This window comes from Oxyura jamaicensis, chromosome 1 (assembly GCF_011077185.1).
Source record: "Oxyura jamaicensis isolate SHBP4307 breed ruddy duck chromosome 1, BPBGC_Ojam_1.0, whole genome shotgun sequence".
Lineage (NCBI taxonomy): Eukaryota > Metazoa > Chordata > Aves > Anseriformes > Anatidae > Oxyura > Oxyura jamaicensis.
The window spans coordinates 49,968,844-49,992,335 of NC_048893.1; the positions used below are offsets into that span (position 1 = coordinate 49,968,844).

Below are 23,492 nucleotides of genomic sequence, written 5' to 3' on the forward strand. Positions count from 1 at the left end.
TAAAAGCACTTTCACTGTTGCATTTTCTGTGGAAATTTTATTTTAAAAATACTATTTGAAACAAACATAATTGGAAATGTTTTTTTTAGGCTTAAGTTAAGAATAACATATTTTGTACGCTTTATATGCTTCATTTGCACTCTGATTTATAAAGATTTATAAAAATATGTACATCAACGTACATATTTTTTTTCTGAACTTCAAAATAATGCTCACATACTTTGTACTTTCTTATAATAGCTCTCAATTGCTTTCATGATTTTCATTCTTTACAGTTTCTTATACAAATTATGCTTTCACACAGGATCTACACTGCTAAAACTGTGCCTATTTTTTAACCATGTATGTTATAATGAGAATTCTTTATTTCTTATTTTGAACATGGTTAACCAAAACTTAGTAGTCATTGAAAACAAAAATACTAAAAAATGATTCAAGGAGAAATTAACAAGTTATTGCTAAGTCAAGTAATTAACAAAAGAAAATGGAAACAAAAATCCTTACATTATCCTTTAGAAGAAACTGTTTGGAAAGCTTATTTCTTTTATCTGTAATAGATTGTTAATATTTTTTAATGAAAAGTTAATTTTTATAAAATTGAGAATTTTGGGGAAGTTTCTCTAATAGGCAGTCTTTTTGAAGTTGTGAAGACTTTACTTTCCTGCAAATATTTTGGTTTACGTGTCTTGCTATGTAGTAAATATGATTAAACTTTCTAATTATGTGGGCAATGCTGACAATAAACTTCAATTATTTTTCTCAGTAGGATTAATGAAATTATTTTGTTGTTTAAAAAGAAAGTAAATAGTAAATAAGAAAGTAAATAAGTACTAGACTTATTTTAATAGGTCTGCTTTTATACTTAAATCTCCAAATGAAAGTTATTTTGTGTTCCAGTTCTGAGTATTCGGTTTCCCATTTATGGCTCCCTTTTTGTAATTATGCTTATAAATATCTTTATCATAATTGCATATATTTCAGCTCTATAGAACTATAAAACCTTTTTCCATATTTTTTGTCTAAAATTGAAATGTATTTAAAAAAAAAAAAAGTGAATTTTAAACTAGAAAATGCTTAAAATATCTTTTGGAAAAGTTAAATATTTGCTATTTCCTTTCTTACAGCAAAGTGAGTTGCAGTTTTCATATCTGACTTTTGGAATTTTGCTTTCTTTTATTCCTCCTTTCTTCTTTGCTTTTTCATAAACAGGTCCATATAGTAATTATACTTGTGAATTTATTTTCAGAGAAGACTCATTTTGTCAGTGACACTCTTCCATTTCCTTTGTACTTGAGTGGTTTCACTAGTAAAATGAAGATGTTGGTCCTACCTCAAAGGCCTCATGCTTCATATGATTATGATATACTTCACTACACCTATTTACTGAACTACGAACTATTCATGTCATATGACATACTTCAGTACGGATATTTACCTCAAGAATTCGTTTAGCAAAACTGATGTATTTTCAACAACCATTTGCCTGCTGTGTATTTGTGACTTCAGAATCTCACTGCTTAAAGGCTCACTCTTTATTTATTTATTTATTTTGTCAATTGTCTGTTGAGATATGGCATGATGGAATCTCAAGTTCAGACTTTTTTTTGAACTGTAGACTGAAATAGAACTGGAGGTGAACTTCTATGTGTTTGGAGTAGTGAATCCATTTCCAAGGAAATCATTATTATGACTGATAACAGAGGGATGCTTGTGCTCTCAGCAGCACTGTGCTAACTCAGGGCTATAAATTTTCTTCTGGCAAAGTAGTTACTGGTAAAAATGAGATGTTCTGAAACTATGTTTCAAGGCCAAAGCCTTTTTGTATGGCTGCTCATGGATCTCTCTGGATTAACCAAACCTCATTGCTATTCACTTCCATTAACATGTAACTTCCATCAGGGCAGCAAAAGAAGGAAGATAGGCCAGGACAAATCTGTCAGCAAGGTGGCTTTTGAAATTTTCAGTCTATGGGATGACGGTGTAGGTAATAAATGTCTTCATTAGATTGTTACCGCTTGCACTTTCATTACTCATGCTAGCTTCTTACATTACCTCTGAGTTATCAGATCATAAACATGATACTAATTATCTTAATTACCTGTGTATGAGCTAAATATGTTCAATGTATTAATCAGCAGTGGAAAACTGGTATTAACTAAAAGTCTTGATAAAGTCTGCTCTGAAGAATATTCCTCCGAGTAGGTCAGTCTCAACTAATTTCAAAAATAAGAGTGGGGTACATTTTACAGGAAAATCTCTAATTTTGAGATTATTGTTTTCAGGTTATATTTCTGAAATATCATATTTCAGTTTTTACTTTGTGCTTCGTGCAAAAATTAAAACAATATTTTTAAAACTTTTGTTAAGAATTCTCTGTGATAAACAAATCTTGGCTTTTTAGTCTGGATAGGTAGCAGGACTGCTGTAGGAGAATTCAGGTGTGTTCTCTGACAATATCATAACAAGGAAACAGAATCACTACCCTGGCTATGAAAAGCCCTAAAACCAATCTGTTTAGATAAAATAAATAAATAAATAAATACTACTAATAATAAATCTAGGTCTGAGAATTGGGATTAAAGGAACTAAACTCATTTCCAACTAATCTAGTTATTTTTGCTGCAGTGGGTTTGCTTTAGTTTCAATAAAAGAAGACATTCATTTACTTGTGCACAGGTCTGATGCAGCCTTAAGAAAATCAACTGGAACTAAAAAACCACCATGAAAATAGTCATAGCTCCTTTTATAATGATATTAATAAAAGTAAATAAATAGATGAATAAATATATAAAAACTATAAAGTAATGAAATCACATATACTTTAATATACTATTTGGACAGTGTGATCATTCCACATAAACAACGGGGCATGGAATAAGTTATCTAGGACATATGATGAAACATCCTGTTGATTATAACTACTAGACATGCTTTATCTTGATTTTTCCCCCTTCTTACTAGATATAGTGGGACTACTGGACAATCAGAAGATATTTTTAACTACAGGTATCACTGATGATGGAGTTGATGAGGAAAAAGTAAAAGTAAATATGGACTCCTTCTTAAATCCAGTTGTAGTTTCTTTTTTTCCCTTCCCTTCCCTTCCCTTCCCTTCCCTTCCCTTCCCTTCCCTTCCCTTCCCTTCCCTTCCATTCTTTTCCCTTCCCTTCCCCTTTCTTTCCATCTTAGTGTAGACTCTGAGCAGAGGCATATATACTGCAGACTGAGAAGAGAACCTTATTTGATAAATCTCAACATAATATTTAAGATCCCAAACTCACTATGTGGAGAACTTTTTGGAACTTTTCCCTTCTGTCTTTGTTGTACACAATTGACCATACTCTGCCTCCTTTTTGTCCTGATTGTTTATAACTTTCCCAAAGAGTTCTTGAATTAACTGGGAGATAGAGTCAGTGAATTCACAGGGTAAATGAATTTAACAGCATGAGTGTAAGTCAATGTATTCAAGTTGACCTCAGTGTCAGAGAAAAATCCCCAACATCTATTGTACTAAAAAAAAAAAAAAAAAAAAAAAAAAAAAGTACCCTATAAGGAAACCATTCTTATTTTAATGTCTGTGTGAAACATAAAAATATTTTCCATTCTCAGCTTAAATGTTTTCAACATTATTGTAACTTAAACTCAGATTCTGCAATTTATTCTGTTGTATACGTTTCTATTTAAGAGAGAAGACCTTAAGTAAGCTCAATATTTTCACTGTATATCAAAGAAATCAAAATGAAGTTATTGGCAATAATGAAGTCTTTCTTAATTTTCCTGAAATGATTCCACACTTCTAATTTCATTTTAGCTCATGGTTTTTACAGGCACTATAGAGCTGACTCCAGAAATCCTTTTATGTGGGAAATTGTTGTAGAAGTTGGAATGTATATATTTGTAACTGTCTTAACTCGCACCCATAGTCTGAAGGACCTTACTGTAATAACCTCCTCTCTCCCTCACATGACCACACCCCACTTGCCCCCCAAAGACTTGGAAGATGAAAGACTATGAGACTACAATTATTTTCTTCCAAAACAGCTATTAGTTCAGATTATATCTGGCAACTATATATGGCTGGTTTTACTTTACTAAAATTTATAATGTCTTTGGTAGTCTGACCTGTTCTCAGTGAAACATTGTGTGATTCCTTCATTAGTTCCAGAATGTGGTTATTTTTTTAACATTAATCTACTTGAGGTTAATTTTTATCTGATCATCTAAACCATTTATTAAGGACCTCTCTTCTAACTAATGTTAACAGGTTTTTCTGTCGCCATGATGACAGTGAAGGCACTTACTGTAATTTTAGTCTAAGGGCCCAATTTTATTTACTACTACTAATGCTTTCTCTCCCCTTCCTATCCAAAAAGTCATTTCAGAATATTTCCAGGTCAACTGTAAGTTATGTTAATTTTTTTTTTCACTTTTTTTTTTTTATATCAACTTACTAGTGAACTCAGCATAAGATTAAATGGGAAAAATAAATCAAAAGAGATGAGGTTTTATAAACAGAGGAAAAAAAAAAAGGAAAAATAAATAAAAAAGGAAAAAAAAAACTAACTAGTGTTTGAAATGTACCTTTCAAAACATCTTATCTAAATGAAAATACCATCATAGTTAATCTGCCAGAAGATTTAGCTTGAGTAAGTATATTTCACATAGCCCATAGCCTACTACTCCAAGGTTCTGTGTTTCAAGCTTTTATATGTAATTCATTGTTTTACCCAAATGTTGAGAACAACTTAAAGGTGGCTAATATTTAACAACTTGAACACTTGGTGTCTTTGTTTTCAGTGTTCCTGTGGTCAAGAAGCTCTGTCTTTCCCTGTGTCTGTCTGGAGAATCTGAATGTGGACAAGTCTGTAGGACATGATGAGATGCATCTGCAGGTCCTAAGGGAACTGCTGGATGAAGTTCATAGAATCATAGAATCATAGAATCATTGAGGTTGGAAAGGACCTCAAAGAACATCTGGTTCAACCATCACTCTACTACCAATGTAATCCACTGAACCATGTTTCTAAGCACCATGTCCACCTTTCCTTAAACACTCCCCAGGACAGTGACCACCACTTCCCTGGGCAACCCATTCCAATGCCTGAATATTCTTTCTGAGAAGAAACGTCTCCTAATTTCCAACCTAAACCTCCCCTGCCACAACTTGAGGCCATTCCCTCTCATCCTATCACTAATTATCTGTGAGAAGAGGCTGAAACCCAGCTCCCCTCAACTTCCTTTTGGGTAGATGGAGAGAGCAATAAGGTCTCCCCTGAGCCTCCTTTTCTCCAGACTAAACAACCCCAGTTCCCTCAGCCAATCCTTATAGGACTTGTGTTCCAGGCCCTTCACCAGCTTTGTAGCCCTTCTCTGGACACACTCCAGGGCCTCAATGTCCTTCTTGTAGTGAGGGGCCCAAACACAGTACTCGAGGTGTGGCATCACCAGAGCAGAATACAAGGGGACAATCACCACTCTGATCCTGCAGGCTACACTATTACTGATACAAACCAGGATGCCATTGGCCTTCTTGGCCACCTGGGCACACTGTTCTTTCATGTTCAGGGGAGCATTGATCAGCACCCACAGATCATTTTCCCTCTGCACAGCTTTCGAGTCACTCTTCCCCAAGCCTGTAACTCTGCATGGGGTTGTCATAGCCAGAGTGCAGGACCCTCCACTTAGCCATGTTGAGCCCATTGGCCTCTGCCCAGCCACCCATCCTGTCCAGATCCCTCTGCAGGGCCTTCCTACCTTCCAGCAGATTGACACTTCCCCCCAGCTGGGTGTCTTCTGCAAACTTACTGAGTGTGCATGCCATTCCCTCATCAAAATCATCAAGAAAGATATTAAAGGGGATGGACCCCAACACCGACCCCTGGGGAACACCACTTGTGAGTGGTCACCGGCTGGTTTTCACTATGTTCACCACTACTCTCTGGGCTCAGCCAGCCAGCCAGCCAGTTTTTAACCCAGCAAAGCATGGGCTGCCAGCTTCTCCAAGAGAACGCTATGGGAGACTGTGTCCAAGGCCCTTCTGAAGTCTAAGTACACTACGTCAACAGCCTTTCCCTCATCCACCAGGTGGGTCACCCAGACATAGAAGGAGATGAGGTTGGTCAGGCAGGACTTGCCTTTCATGGATCCATGCTGACTGGGCTTGATCCCCTGTTTGTCCCACATATGCTGCGTGCGTGATTGCATTCAAAATGACATGTTCCATCACCTTTCCTGGCACCGAGGTCAAGCTGACAGGTCTGTAGTTCCCCAGGTCCTCCTTATGACCCTTCTTATAGGTAGGCATCACATTAACAAGTCTCTAGTCATCTGGACCTCTCCAGATGACCATGACCACTGACAGATGATAGAAAGTGGCTCAGCAATTGCATCCGCCAACTCTCTCATCACCGTGGATCCCATCTCCGTGGATCCCATCAGGCCCCACGGACTTGTGGCAGTCCAGGTGGATCAGCTGGCCTTTAACTCTTTCCACCTGAACTGTGGGGTATTTCTTCTGCTCTTCATCCCAGACTTCCAGGTCAGGAGGCTGAGTACCCTGAGGATACGTGGTCTGACTATTGAAGACAGATGTAAAGAAAAGCTGTATTGTTTTTCCAGCATGTCCAAGAAATTAATGTCCCCCATGAGAACAAACTTTGGTGATTGTGTGACTTCTACCAGCTGTTTATACAATGCCTCATCCGTCTCTTCATCCTTAACAGACCCCCACCATGGTGTCCACCTTGTTGGCCATCCCCCCAATTCTTATCCACAGGGATTCTACCTTATCATGCCCAATCCCGAGCTCAAAAACATCAAGACACTTTCTAATATAGAGAGCCACACCAACACCCCTCCTTAGTTTCCAGACCTTTCTGAAGAGCTTGTAGCCATCCATTGCAACATTCCAGTCATGGGAGTGGTCCCACCACATTTTAGTGATGGCAAGTAGGTCATAGTTTGCCTGCCGCTCAATGGCTTCCTGCTCTTCCTTTTTGTTGCCCATGCTGCATGCATTGGCGTAGATACACTTCAGTTGTGCCATTGCCCTCACCCCCCAATTTTGGGACTTCTCCCCCAGGCTCATCTCTATTGAGCCTCATGTCCTCCCCATCCCCCTTCATACCTAGTTTAAAGCCCTCTCAATGAGCCTTGCCAGCTCCTGGGATAGAGTCCATTTCCCGCTTTGAGACAGGTGGGACCCATCTACAGCCATCATGCCAGGTGCTGAGTTTACTCCCAAGATCAAAATCCCCAGAATTCCTGCAATGGTACCAGACTCTCAGCCATGTATTTATCAGCTGGGCCTTCTGTGTATTTATCAGCTGGGTCTTCCAGTCCCCATGACTGAAGGGATAGAGGGAAACACAACCTGTGCACACACTCCATCCATTAACTGCCCCAGTCCCCTGAAGTCCCTTTTGATAATCTTCAATTTTCTCTCAGCAATTTCTTTGCTATCTTTATCACTAAAGGGTTATAATCAGAGGGGCAAACAAGGTTAGGAAGTTTCCTGGTAATATCCATGACACAGGCCCCAGGTAAGCAGCAGACTTTCACCATGGGTAGGGTCTGGCCAACATATTGGACCCTCTGTTTCCCTCACGAGGTAGTCACCTACAACCATTATCTTTCTTTCCTTCTTGGTGGAGGAATTCTTGAGGTGTGGAGTCATCTTCCTTGCCCTAGACAGCTTTCTGTGTGGATTTTGCCCCACATCCTCATCACCCTGCCCCTTGAGTTCCAGAACCTCAAATCTACTGTATAAGGGAACCTGGGGAGGTGGGCTGGGTAGGAAGGGAGCTCACCTGTGACACTGAGCAAGGACCTGTTTCAATTCCTCTCCATTTCTTAGGTCCCCTCCCTCTGCCCAACAGCAACAGGGCAGGGGTTTATCACTATCTAGGGTGTGCCAGAGTCTTTCTCTCAGGCATGGCAGGGAGTTACTCCACCAGTCTAACTCCAGCTCCCAATGTCTGGAAAAGGACAAACATATATCTCATTTCTAAAAAGAGGAAAAAGAAAACCTGGTGAACTACAAGGCAGTTTCTCACCTCTGTCCCTGACAAGATCATAGAGCAGATCTTCCTGGAAACTATGGAAAGGAAAACAGAGACGTGATTGGTGAGAGACAAAAGACAAAAATCTTATTATTAGTACATTAATGTTAAACTTGGGTATAATTCTATTTTATTAGTAAGCTACAGCTTACTTTAGCAAAAGCATGATAAAGATCATGAGATCAATGCATTTTTTCCTATATAATTCAAAGCAGCGTATCTCGTGTGTGTCCTTTTCACATGAAATCTACCACAGATTTAAGAAACCCATAGAAACTATCTCAAGTGTTCCTATTTAAGATAATTGATTTGCTATGCAGTAAATAAATAAATAAATGATTTTGCATAGCTTTTTTTCCCTAGCAAGTTGCATAGTGTTTTAAATCTTATAAGATTTTATTAGTGAAATATTTGTAGTGCAGCTACAGCCATCTCATTCTTCAGGAGTAGTCAATAAATTACTGAAAATTAAGCTAGACTATGTGGCAGGTTACTTTAATAATGTGAACACTTTCAGCTCACATACAGACATTTGCAGTAAGCATGAGTCAACCATGTTGAACTTAGAAGTTTCTCTTGGATTGGATACAATTCCATATCAGTCCAAGGAATGAAAACAAGTGAGGGTATGATTTTTTTTTCTGGGCTTTTGCAGTACTAATTGGGCTTTTGCTTTGAAATATTTGCAATGATAGCATGTGACAATTGTTAACTAGATTTAAAATCATATTGAAATCTTTTAATGATGCATCTTAATGAACCATATCATTATCTCTCTTTCTATAATATCTCTAAATAACACTGAGTTTGATTAAAGTGTCTTCTACTGAACTAAAAATCAATATCAGTCTGAACTAATGTTCTTATGGCAAAACACTTTACTCAATTACAAGGCTCTGTCTCTTTATAGCTTTTCCAAAGTATTTCATTTCATTGCCTTCAAACTTTTCTGAACTGCAGATAGAAATGGCTTATGCTGAGTTTACTTTCAGTTATCAAATACTTACAAAAATGTTTTTTTAGACTATGTCTATATTCACTTTGTTATAATGTAGATACAGCAAACAAAATAAGCTATAATCACTTGTCAATGACTTTGTCTTGGGCAAAAACAAAGGTAGACAGATCATAATGGTAAATTGATTTGTAAAAACAGTGTTGAGAAAATAAATTGAATATAATCTTTAAGGAAAAAAAAAAAAAAGTAATCTGATCTGGAATTGTGTAAAAGGGAGAACAAAGTAGGCAGTACAATGCTTGCATGATGTACTACTGGCACATCTGTAACATTCTTGGAGGTTGAACAAAAGGTTGGATTAGATATGAGGTTCCCTTAAGTTAATAAATTGTTCTGTCAAAAAGCTGTCTACTGAAATGGGTATTGGAGCTGAGGATTAAACACATTGCTACTTGACCTAAGTCAGGTTATATTGTTTATAAAAGGCTTAACTAAAATCAACTAGATTCTATGTCTATTTTTAAATCATATTTCATCTTACTAGAGACATATTGGTTTTACCAGAAACAAATACTGTCACTGAAAGTTGAAAAGTATAAGTATATAGGAATTAAACTGTTATTTATTTATTTTTGTTATTATTTTTTGGAGATGAAGATTCAAGCCAAGGATACATTTATAAAAACAAAAAGCTGTTAGAGTGGTCAAAAGTGACAAAGGTAGAGCCAGCAACTGTTTTTTCTTTTTCTTTCTTTCTTTCTTTTTTTTTTTTTTTTTTGAAGTGATGAAGTTACAGCTTTATTTCTTCATTTTTACCTGACAATCATCTTTACTTCTTCATTTTTACCTAGACAATCATATCAGACTTTTTTTATTTCAGTGATGGTGCATTTGACTTATATTGTATTTTTCCTATGGGTAATTTAATATATTTTTGAATCACTGTAGCATCTTTAAAATCATCTCAGAAAATGTCCTTCCTTTCTCAGTGTTCTATTACACTTTTGCACGTATGCTGCCTGCAAGCATTTGTACTCAGGAAAGTGCTCTGTGGCAAATTATGTAGAATTATAAGATACAAACTTAATTTAGGGATAAATGTCTAAAAGGATTAAGGAACAACATTATTCAGTATGCTCTTCTACTGTCTGTCTTGTCTATTTTATTTCAGAAACGTTAACAGATTATCCTTTTAATCCTTTTTGCTTGGTTTATATCCTTAAGGCCCTTCAGTTTTAAACACTTTTCTCCATAAAAAGAGAAAGATAACACCTTTGTGCCTGATACTGCGTTTTCCAAAGAAAAATGTACTTCTTCAAAAATAACACCATGATTATTTTTTTATTCTTCTTCAATATATTGTACCATTGAAAACCTCAACTGTTGAGATCACCTCATCCTTAACAATAAATAATCTTTTGGATCCAGAGAACCTTTTAAGTGTTTACCACATACTATTTTCTGACTCATTGCAATTTTGTTTAAGTGACAGTGTAAATAAAATAAGCCAATGAAAATAACATGTATTTTCTCAAATTTATATGAAGTTAGTTTCATATTATTAATAGAAATTCTGTTGTTTATTTGCTTGTTTAAATCAGTGACTGCTTGATAAGAATTTCAGATGAGCAAGAGTGGAATTTAAGGAAACAAACCATTCTCGGTGTTTACTGACTGGTAAAACTATATTCTCCTAAGTTTAAAAATTAGTTAATGATAGAAATAAGTGCTCTACACTTAAGTACTACTCAATGTTTACTGATATCTACTTTTCTATTTTAAATTCTGTTAACGATTTTAATTGTTGTTTCCAAATTAAATGCCTTTGATCCAGTATCAAAATACTGATGTCTGCACTACCAAAAAATGTAGCTTGCTTAGTGGTATCATATATCAATAAAATCTCAATCAAACCTGAAGATAATCAAAAATGAAGATAATCGTTATTTTCAGCTGCACATACACATGGAAATTTTACTTGACTGCATTAAGCTTGTAAGGTTCCAGAGAATGCATCAGATGCTTGTTTTCAGAGCAAGAAGATACACAAAAATTCAGTAACTATTATTCAGTCAAAAATATTTCAGCTGTACATGTCCCAGGACAGAGGGGTAAGGAGTGAACATACAGAGCAAATTCCTGCATATTCTTGTATGATGTGCAATGGATGCTACTTTGAGTCCTTTATAAAATCAATTTCTGTGTATATCTCTAGCTATCATAGGCTATATCTGTATTAAGACTGTGATCATCTGAAAGTAGAACAATCACTGCATTATTAAGGTAAATTCAGTAAACCATAGGAATAATATAATTTAAAAGCTTCATTTTGATATCTTGAAATCTTTTTCACTTGTTTATCTTTAGCATCTACATTGCAATGACTTTCCATTTACCAATGACTTTCTCTAAAGTAATAAGTATGGACATGAAGGTACTTGGTGAATCTGTCTAGATCTTCTCCATATAGTGAACACCTCAAACAACATCTAAGATCTTTAAAATTCAAGAGAACTAGATCTTCATTAACATAGAAGCTAAATTACTGAAATTATTGAAAATAAAAATGTTTAAGTTACAACAAAACTTGCCTACCCATTGTGCTTACGGGTATAGATTTGTGTTTCCTGAAAGCTGTATCTCCTATGGATAAAAATTGTGAGCTCGCTTCTGAAATGTAAATGTTTTAGGGATATTGTGAACCAATTGTTGTTGGCATTTAGCTAAATCCCTGTTCAGAAAAGAATGTTTTATGTTTTGAGCAGTATAACTTAAATCTGAGATGTTGAGATAAACATTTCTATTGATTTTTTTCTGGTTATTTTAGTAAGCTCAAACTTTATTTATTTATTTATTTATTTATTTTGTCTCCCTAAAATATATCCATCCCTGCCATTCATTCTCTGTAGTTCTACAGTAGGTTGCTGACTCCAAATTACTCCAGAGGGACTAGTGCACCTTTGCAGACTAAACATGTCCCAGAGAGCAGTTTTCAGAAGCTCAACCAAAATTCAAAAAAAATATATAAAAATAGGTGTTGTATACACAGCAAGTGACAAGTAACATAGGCAAGTGACAAGTAGCAGATTAAATTAATTCAGTTTAACTGTTTAAAAATTAAATATCTCTGTTTAGTTTGCTTTTAGAGTGAAATTAGAATTTATTCACTTTTAGAGCACATAGTCTGATTCAGACATACTCTACAAGTGCTCATTCTTTTGACAAGAAGAGGAGCCTAGGATATGAGTTTATGCATATGTCTCTGCTACTGATATTTAAACTTTGTCTCATTTTAGATAATTGAATGAAGCTCATTAGTAGTCATATGACTAAGCTAGCTGTTATATGTCAGGTAAGGTGGTAGAGCTAAAGCGAGGACCCAGGTCATATAATTGCCAGTTCAGCATATTGCTCAATAGCACATTCTTACACTCTTCTTGGGTTGCTACTGGCATTTGTGCAAGAATAAAACCCATCTTACCATATACGTCTACTGCCAAACCATATATACTGCTAGAATTTAGAATGAATAAGACTGCCATCTATTGAAAGTTCAAATTTATTGTCATTTTCCTTGACAATAAACCACCAATAAAGGATCAAAAACCAGCTCATCTGATGTGAACAAGAGACATGATGGTCAAAACTGACTTCGTGATTTTTAATACTAAAAATAATTTATCTGAACTTTTTAGTGAACAAGAACATTTTGTTGTTTTAAAACGTACTTCAGATTTGTTTCCTGTTCTGAAGAGGGTATTTCAGCTGGACAAGAAATACAAAAGATTTTATTTGATTAAATCAAACCTCAGCACAAATTTTATGCATTGTTAACAATTTGCTTGAGTAAATATCAGCTAAAATTTAATTTAAAGACAGAAGTACAGAAATGTCAGAGAATCTGTTTGCTGTTTTGCTGTGGTGTTTTTTATTTGTTTGTTTTTAATAGCAGAAAGCTAAAGAATCAAGTATTTTGTGCTTTTAGGGTTCCTTGATTTATATTTTTCTGATAAAAGTCTTCTTAAGAGAAGGCTACACAAGTAATTTAAATAGTAGCTTTAGTATAAACAGAAGCATTTGTCCTTTCATTTGATTTGTTTAGTGTGTCCATTTTGTTGTACAGACTCTCTCTCTCAGACCTTTTGTATAACCAGAAAACAAAACCCAAACAACGTGCCTGAGATTTCTTACATATGCCTACCAAACTTACTATATAATGGAAAAAAAAAAAAAAAAAAAAAAAAAAAGGCAGTTTTCAGCAAGTGCTTTAGCTTCTCATGTTAAATTTCTGTTCTGTATCTACTTATGAAACCTAAGAAGCTGATCAGAAAGGTAATATCAGAGAAGTAACAATAGATAATATACTGGTTATATATTGCTCACAAGTGTCTTGACAGTTAACACTAGAGTGGGAGGTAAAAACTTTTTTGTATATGTATTCAACAACCAGCAAATAAAATATTCACTAATCAGTGGACTCGTTCTTAAAGCTCAGGAACCCTGGCACTACCTGTTGAATGACTGAATGACTGTTTTCTTCCACAAGAGATATTTTTTTATTTTTTTCTGCAGAGAAGTTACTCTTTATCTTTCTTCACATGTTCATGGAATTGAGGTAATTGTGTGCCTACAGAATTCATGCAGTGGAATTCAGCCAAAGAGTGGAATGCATCATGCACAGACCTGCATGCATTGTGTGCAGTCATTTCACATCTTAGAAAAACCCATCACTCAAATGTTATAATAAAAAGATTCAAATCATTAGAGGTTGCAGACCTGGTACACTTCAATACATGATGTGCTTCTGAAACTTAGAGCTTTTTCTGTCACCTAAAGCAGATTTAATATAATTTTACAAGTATCAGATTAAAGAAAAAAGAAAAATTATGCTGATGTAACCATTTTCTATTCTATCCCCATTCAGATGAGGCCCTTAATTTCTTGTAGCAACTAATTTTTCTAGTGCCTGTTCCCAGAGTACTTGCATGTCTCCCTCCTAACGACAAATCATAGTGGCTACGGTTCCTGGAAAGAGACATGTCATATATAACAAAGTAAAAGTTTTAAAATAAACACATTTTGTTAGTTAATTATTAAGTACTACATAGTTTTCATACTCCATGTCTGAGAAAAGGAAAATCAGTAGATTTTCATATAAATGACTCAAAGTTAAGATACTTGATGCTTTGTTAACTGCTTCATTTTCTAATTTTCTGATATTGATGAAGGAAAGAAAATATAACTCTAACATACTTGAAAAATAACAAGAGTTTGAATGACAGTTATGTACTCTCAGTCTACCTTAAACAGAATTTATTTTAGGAAATGTTTCCCTTATGTATAGTTCTCCCATGACTATGAGCACAGTCAGTTGAAGTTACTTCACAGCACAACATTTCCCTCAGAAGGTTGTCTCATAACAAGCAGTTCTGGGTGATACTTATAGCCTTGAACATATTTTTAAATATATTTAAATATATCATAAATATTTTTTCTAAAGAACCTTGGATGCGTGGTAGTTAGAAACTTGATAGTTAGAACATCATACACTTGGTAGTTACAAAAGATCAGTTGACCAAAGTATATCTCTTTATTCTTTTGAATGATGTCAATGAATTACAGTTTTGCCGTAAACTAATATTCTTTCAGATTGCATTATAATGCATCCTCACCACATGTTTATTTCTTCCTTTTTTTTTTCTTTTTTTTCTATGGTACTTGTTGAAAAGTCATCATCGGCTGTGTTTCTACCCAAATGCGTAGCCTCCTTGCTACTGATATGTACCTGATGGTACAGTTCATCATCACTGTACCATCGGGGGGGTGGGGGGTGGAGGAGGGGAAGAGTTAGAAGCTTATGCAATCCTGCACTCTGATGCTGCAGTGTTACTAATTTTAGTGCCTAATGACATTACACTTTCAGTTCATTATATTGAAGAGTGGGGACCCAAAATCCTTCACTGGGATACTTGCATATTATTACATTTGAGTACTTCCTTAATATATAGGAAATAAGATGTGAAAACAGATGATACTAGTATAATCAGGGTTCATAGAAGCTAATTGGCTCGGTACAGTTTTTCTTAACATTGTCCAAAAGTTGAGCTTATCAGAAACTTGTTAATCTACTCATAAACATTTTGTCATTAAAAAAATAAATATTGCATATAAGGGAGAGTGCAGTATAGCACAAGAGACAGAATGAAGAAATGCAAATTATTTTTTGGCATTAAAATGAGTTGTTCTGTTAAACAGATGCTTACTGACTTTTGTGTATTAATTCTGTTATCAGCTGAGATCTATATTTCCTCTCATCTAAGTTTCTGTGAAGTTTCACTTTCAGAGTAAGGGTTTGGAATAAGTGCTGGCCATGTCTGAACAGCTCCAGTGTTTTCTGGAAGCAGAATAAGATGGGAAAATTAACTTTTTAAGAAAAGACTGTAAAATGAAATCTATACACTGTGAATGCTCTTTGCTTTTTAGATATGACAGACAATTTGTGCCTGCAATTTGTGAAAGCCAGTCCAACTGGCCTACTTTGATACTGAAGTTTTAAAGGAAAACACCAGGAAAAAGAAGTTCACCTACTTCTGATGGTGAGCACAAAAGGATGGCAGCACGTACAGCTGACCCCCCAAAAGAGTAACTGCATTAAAATTAAAATTAAAAAAAATAATAATCAAATGAAGCACTTGGCACAGTACTATATATTGTACTATAGACTTGCACTATTTTGTAAGTCTGACAAAAATAGACTTTTATCATTTTGACTTAGAGGGAAAAATTGGGGGAAATTCCATTAAAATTGGAATTTCTGTACACTGTAGGGCCGTAGAAAGATATATTGACATATACTGTCAAGGAAATAACGTATTTTAAAATATAAACATAAAACAAAAAACACCTTACTGAAAAACGGCTAATGCTTACATCTAATAGGGAAAAGGTAACCACAGCTTATCTGTGCTGTGTTCTGCTTAGTAGCTCTGAAACTACTCTTCTTTGTCATATACTCTCTTGAAGTGCACTTCAGGGAACCTGCTGCCATCCTGTTGTGTTCACACAGGAGAGGTGACAGTATATATCTCCAAGAGTAAGGTGCATGTAGCCATGAGATAACTAACAAATATCAATAGCTGAATAGCACAGTGGACTGAGTGGAAACCAAAGAGTAAAGTGATGAGGTTTGAAGAGGCCTTTTTTGATATTCATCTTTTTTTTTTTTTTTTTGACATTCTCAAATAAAGGTTGAAAATATTTTTAGTGTATGTCTCACTACAAAATAGAGATTCAAATGAGCTATTCATTAACATATTAAGATGGGAAAATGTAAAAAATAAATCTTATTTCAATTTGGAATTAAGGAAATGTTTTGGCTTTTAACATTGAAACTAAAATGACACAAAATTTTCTAATTTTCCCATGGTTTATCTTCACACTATTTTAATTGTCATATTTTTATACTCCAAATATTTATTTCATCTTAAAAAAAAAAAAAAAAAAAAAAAAGCTCAATAATCAAACGCTTGAACTTGTCATAATATGAAAGTGCTATTGTTCCTCTTATCCATCTATTTTTTGTCTTACTGTTTTGAGATACATGTTCAGACTGTTAACAATTGGGCTTTCAGAAATCTTATTTTTAAAAAAGGTTTAAAAGTTCCTCCTTAAAAAAATCAAATTTAATCCAAGTATTTTTCAGAGCTCTAAAAAATTAATCAAATAATTCTTGGTTTATGTAAGGCCAGAATCAGGTTGTATACCAAAGTGGTTATAATAATTACTATGCCTATAATCAAACCCTTCAGCAACTGAAAATACTTGTGTTTTATAATGTAGAATTTTATTTTTATTTAGTAGCAAATCAAATGAGACTTTTATTTAGGTTAATAATCAGGTGTCAGTAAGCCATTTCAGTTACTATAAAAATCAATAGTTTTATATCCACATTTATTTTTGATCATTTGAAATAATTTCCTCAAATCACTTTTAAACAAAGTTACTAGATATTTATTCTCCAAGATCCAAACGCTATCACTCATAAGCTATAAGCTCCATAAATATATATGTGCTTATGACATAATGTGGAAAGAGAAGGTATAATTATTTTGAAGCTGTATATTCACCTTTTTAATATATGGTCTTTTTTTTTTTTTTTTTTTTTTTTTGTCAACGGTTGCTCATAATATCATTTATAATAAAGACATACTATTAATTAGGCTTTTGTCTCTCATTAATATTTGATTTATGTGTCTGTCTCTAATTAGTTAATGATAAAGTTTAGTTTTTATACTGAACAAAAAGCATATGATGTGTAAGAATATCTGAACTCATAGGTTTTAAAACACTGATGAGACCATGATGTCTATTACAAAAGCCTCAGAATAATAGAGGTCACAGAATCACAGAGTGGTTAATGTTAGAAGGGACATCTGGACTGTCAAGCAGGTACACCTGATGCAGGTTGCCCAGGACCATGTCCAACTGGCTTTTGAATATCTCCAAAGAGGGAGACTCCACAACCTCTCTGGGCAGCCTGTGCCAGTACTCAGTCACCTACACAATGACGAAGAGTTTCCTGATATTTAGATGGAACCTTTTGTGATCTAGTTCGTGTGCATTCCCTCTTGACCTGGCACTAGGCACCACTGGAAATAGCCTCACTCAGTTTTCATTGCATCCTCCCTTCAGGTATTTATAGACATTCTTAAGAATGTCTATAAATCTATATGTCTATAGACCTTCTAATCTAATGTCTATGACCTTCCTCTTCTTTAGGCTGAACATTCCCAGCTCTCTGCCTCTCCTCATAGGAGAGGTGCTCCAGTCCTTTGGTCATCTTGGTCAGCCAGTATCTTCCAATAATTTAAAAGATTATCTAATCTGTATAATTGTAAATTGAAGACAAGGCCCAAGTATGAGATGTACAGACTGTTATAAAAAGCCACCATTTATACTTATCAATCCTGACTTTTGTTGTATTTTTCAACAGTTCTGCATGAAAGAAAAATGCCAGGTTAATTTAAATTTAGACAAATTACAGTATTTCTTACAACACTGAAAAATCCTTCATTAAATTTCTAATCAAAGACTTATAACCATCCCCATAGCTTTCATTCCTGGCTAATTCCTCAATTCTTGTTTTTACCTTTTGTTTTGTTTTGTTGTGTTTTGTTTGCTTGTTTGTTTGTTCGTTTGTTTTTGGCAGCTCTTTCTGTCTTTTTCTTCACAAGCAAATTTGCTATTTTCATTTTGCCCTTAATGTATCCCATTGCATATTCTTCTTGGTCCTTCCTCCTGAACTTGTCATATCCTGAGCCTTGCTTCCCCAGTTTATACTACCAATGACCTAATAAATATCAAAACAAATAAACAGAACCAAACAAAAAACTTGAGTATCCTTATATGGTATATTGGGAAAAAGTTATCTACAAAATAAGCATTTGTACTTCTCGGCTACTGTTTAAAAAGGTAACATTTAATATTTTGGAAAATGATATGGTTACTAAATGGCTTACCTTGAGTAATCTGATGATCTCTAGGAATGAGACCTCTGAAATCTATTTTAGTTGAAGGCCTGATTACTTTGCGACAAAGTTCTAAATAGGTCTTCTTAGCAAGATAGCTCTTTGATGCAGCTGGAGACTACTCACTTTTCTATTTTTATTTATTTGTAACTTCCACTCTTTGTACAATTTCCTATTATTCATAATGTGTGTATGTTTGTGTGTGTGAACTGCAGCACCTCAACTTTGAAGTGTAGTCCAGAGCTTCTGTAAATCAGTGTGAATGCTCACAGTCTTCAGTGTGAGACGCCATATTCTCTTTCTACTTCAAATTTCCAGCTTTGTCTCTGTAGTGGGTTTACATGGCAAGGTTTTGATAGCAGGGGGGGCATAGGGGTGGCTTCTGTGAGAAGGATCTAGAAGCTGCCCCATGTTTGGTAAGGGCCCCACTGCTGACCAGAGCTGAGCCAATAAGTGATGTTGTTTTGTGCCTCTGTGAGAGCATATTTAAGACAGGGGAAAAAAATGCTGCGCCACAAAGCAGCTGGGAGAGTGAGAGGAATGAGGAACAGCCTTGCAGGTGCCAAGGTCAGCGAAGAAGGAGGGGGAGAGGTGCTCCAGGCACCGGAGCAGAAGTCCCCTGTGGCCTGTGGTGAGGATCATGAAGCAGGCTGTCCCCCTGCAGCCCATGGAGTACCATGGTGGAGCAGGGTTCCATGCTGCAGCCCATGGAGGAGACCACAATGGAGCAGGTGGACCTGCACCGACAGAGACTGTGGCCTGTGGAAGACCCCTGCCGGAGCAGATTCCGGGCCGGACCTGCAGCCCGTGGAGAGGAAACCACGCAGGAGCAAGTGACCTGGCAAGAGCTGCTGCCCGTGGGGGAACCAGGTCGGAAAAGCTTGCTCCCAAGGGATGGACCCCATGGTATGGACCCATATCTGGAGCAGATCTTGAAGAGCTGCTGCCTATGGGAAGCCCACGCTGGATCAGTTCAGTAAGGACTGCATCCTGTGGGAGGGACCCCACGGCACAGGGGACGAGAGTGACTGAGAAGGAGCGGTGGCGAGAAGCGCTATAGACTGACCATAACCCCTGTTCCCCCGTTCCCCTGTGCCACTCACGGGGAGGAGGTGGAAGAGGGTGGATGGGGGAGGAATGTGCTTTTGGTTTTCTTTCCTTTGTTTCTGACTTCTCTAGCTTGTTAGTAATAGGCAATAAATCTTCCTATCTCCCTATGCTGAGCCTGTTTTGCCCATCACGATAATTACTGCACGATCTCCTCATCCTTATCTCAACCCTTGAGCACCTTTCATGGTATTTTCTCCCGTTTCTCTTTGAGGAGGGGGAGTGAGAGAGCTGTTGTGGTGGAGCTCAGCCGCCCACCCGAGTAAAACCACCACAGTCTCTAAATAATTTTTTTTCATAGCATAACTTGAGTCCATAAAGAGCTTTTGCAGTTCTATAAGGAAACTTTATACACACACACACGCACGCATGCATGCACGCACACGCACGCACACACACACACACACACACACACACACACATATATATATATATATATAATATATATATATATAAAAGAAAGATAATACACCTAAAGTGATTTTGCTAGGAGCCACCAAGAACATTTATGTAAGAGCATCACAGTCATGTTCACAGCTTGCAAGCCAATCTTATAAGACAGGACAGAATTGAAAATTTTAAAGAGTCACACAATTCATAAAGAGTTGATAAAGTTATAGGATATTCATTGTATGTACTGAGCCCAATCACACCTCAGGCTCAGGAGGGTAGAACATCTTTAGAAGGATGACTGTAATAATAATATCACTTAGATTTAAACTAAATTTAGAAAGTTTACACATAACATCATAAAGCTCTGCAAAAACTAATTCACCCTACTTGTGGCAAGGTAAAATATTTGTAGATCATTTGTCTACAAAGCCTGAGCATCTCGCTAACTGTCTTCTTTGTTTGAAAATCAGTCTGTGGAAGTATAATTGTACACTTGATAGATTTGATAACATGGTAAATATTAAATTAGTTTGGTACAAAAATATCTTCAGTCATGATGAACAGGACAGATCATCAGAAAATGTGAAAGCTCTCACCCTTTTGCCTTTGCTGAATTTTGTCTCTTTCTTCGTCCTAATGAATTTACTTTGAAACAATTATTTTAGATATTGAAATCTTGAAGACAAAAAATGGCTATTACCTCAAACTGTATTATGTGCCATTGTGGAACACTACACTGACCTAATTAGTACCACGTTTTTGCCCCTTCAATCCATTCACTGCTGTTTTGCCTTTGTCTTCTGCTGTAGGAGATATAGAACTATTCAAATACCTGTTATTTTAAAGACCTGAAGGCTGGCAGGCAGATATAAGCATATTGCAAAAACCAAAGCAAAAGGTACTTGAAATATTTCTAGAAGTAAGTCATCTAATGCAACTGAATGGAAAAACAAACAAACAAACAAACAAACAAAAACCATTAAAATAAATAAATAAATAGGAAATGTAAAAACTGGACAATAGAGTTCAGTGGCTACATTTTTTATCTCCTTGTAATATTTAAAGATAAAAGCAGCAGATAAAGAAAGCCACTTCTCTTCAGGTGCAAGGAATATAGACTGGTCAGCAGAAGTTTTGAAAATGTGTCTGGAGATTGATAGTCTTTTAAGAGTATCTCTGGAATAGTTTTTGTAATTGCCTTTCCACTAATTCTGTATGAGTGAGCAGAATCACAGAATCACAGAATTGTAAGGGTTGGAAGAGACCTCAAGAGATCATTGGGTCCAAATCCCCTGCCAAAGCAGGTTCCTTATAGCAGGTTGCCCAGGTAGGCATCCAGACGGGTCTTAAATATCTCAATAGAAAGAGACTCCACAACCTCCCTGGGCAGCCTGTTCCAGTGCTCTGTCACCCTCACTGTGAAGAAGATCTTCCTCATAATGGTTTAGAACTTCCTGTGCTGCATTTTGTGGCTATTGCCCCTTGTCCTGTCCCCACAAACCACTGGAAAGAGGCTGGCCATATCCCTTTGTTTCCCACAACTCAGGTAGGTATAAACATTGATAAGATCCCCCCTCAGTCTTCTTTTCTCAAGGCTGAACAGACCCAGGTCTCTCAGTCTTTCCTCATAGGAGAGATGCTTCAGGCCCCATATCATCTTTGTGGCGCTCCGCTGGACTCTTTCCAGGAGATCCCTGTCTTTTTTGTACCGGGGAGCCCAGAACTGGATACAGTACTCTAGGTGAGGCCTGACCAGGGCAGAGTAGAGGGGGAGGATCACCTCCCTTGACCTGCTGGCCACACTCCTTTTAATGCATGCCAGCATCCCATTGTCCCTCTTGGCCACCAGGGCACACTGCTGGCTCATGGCCAGCCTGTCATCCACCAGGACCCCAGGTCCTTCTCTGCAGAGCTCCTCTCCAGCATGTCATCCCCCAGCCTGTACTGATACATGCGGTTGTTCCTTCCCAGGTGCGAGATTCTACACTTGCTTTTGTTAAACCTCATTTGATTTCTTCCTGACAAGCTCTCCAGCCTGTCCAAGTCTTGTTGAATGGCAGCACAGCCTTCTGGCATGTCAGCCACTCCTCCCAGCTTTGTGTCATCGGCATACTTGCTGAGGGTGGACACTGTTCCCTCATCAAGGTCGTTGATGAAGATGTTGAACAAGACCGGACCCAGCACCGACCCCTGGGGAACACCGCTAGTCACAGGTCTCCAGCCGGACTCTGCACTGCCAATCACCATCCTAACTACAACGTTATACGTTGTTAACAATGATGAGAGGATATGAGAAATATAAATAGCCTAATATATTTATTCTCTAATGATGGGCATACATTAAATTTGTTCATTGGCTGTTTGTTTATTTGAGAATTACGTTGTCCAGATGAAGGAGTGGAGTTTGACACATCACAGAACTTTTACAAACCTATAACTAATATAACGTGAAACACAAATGAGAACTGGATATTTGTCCTGAGTGATAGTCTTTATGTCCAAGAAATGATCAAATCAGATTATCAGACTTCTCTAGAGCTTTCTCAAACTGCTTTGCTACCTGAGGTTAATAAATCTTCATTAGTTTTTCTACCACATAAAATAACTTCATCACTTCCAATTAACCCAATGATCTACTACTGTCTGTTCAAGATACCTCCTAAATATATTTTCTCTCCAATTTGAACCTAGTGGAAATCATCTCTGCAAGACAGTAAAATTTTCCTCTCAGTCTATTGTATATCAGTTTGTAAGAGTCTGAGACATGATTTGAAATAGAAGACTATTACAAGTACTCTATAGTTTCAGATAGTCTGCCTGAATGCTTTGCTGATTTCAATACTCATCTAATCAAGCTTCAGTGCTGATCAATGAAACTTTACACTTTAAGTATTCTACATAATTCAGAAGTAAGTTGAATATTTTGGCTTATGATTTTAAAATAGTAATGTTAATTTATATTCATTATGTTGTTCATTATTTTATTTCAAGTAGTCACAACCAGTAAGAATTCAAAGAGCAGGAATTTCATAATTTAAATGGGGAAAACCTTAAATTAAAATTTAAAAATATTTTCATTCAACCATAGGAGTTTTAATTCCAGCATGGTTATTGGAAAAAGTCGTATTGAAATTGTATACTATTTGAGAAAGCTTATTAAATCATTCCAGCTTGGTATCTTTGGTAATGTAATCAGATTGGAAGATTTGCAGGAGTGAACCCTCCATCTCTATGCCTTATTTCCTGAAGTCCTATGAAATGACCTGATACTTCTTTTCTCATTACGAGTTGTGAAACTGCAGAAACAAATCAGATAAAATATTATACACTTTTCATCTTTTACTATCTCCAAGAAAAGTCTCAAAAATTTGGGGAGTGATTAAGATGAATATATATATATGTACAGTTTACAGCAAATAACTATGGACAGTATAGCTGACAAATACC

General features: G+C 36.3%; 1 long non-coding RNA gene across 1 annotated transcript; it reads left to right on the top strand.

Moving 5' to 3' along the window:
* The first annotated feature begins 878 nt into the window (after nucleotides 1-878).
* Nucleotides 879-21,667, top strand: LOC118160670. The gene is made up of 4 exons (XR_004747623.1): nucleotides 879-890; nucleotides 1,318-1,323; nucleotides 16,090-16,095; nucleotides 21,494-21,667. It is a non-coding gene; the product is annotated as an uncharacterized LOC118160670 (long non-coding RNA).
* The last annotated feature ends 1,825 nt before the right edge of the window (nucleotides 21,668-23,492 follow it).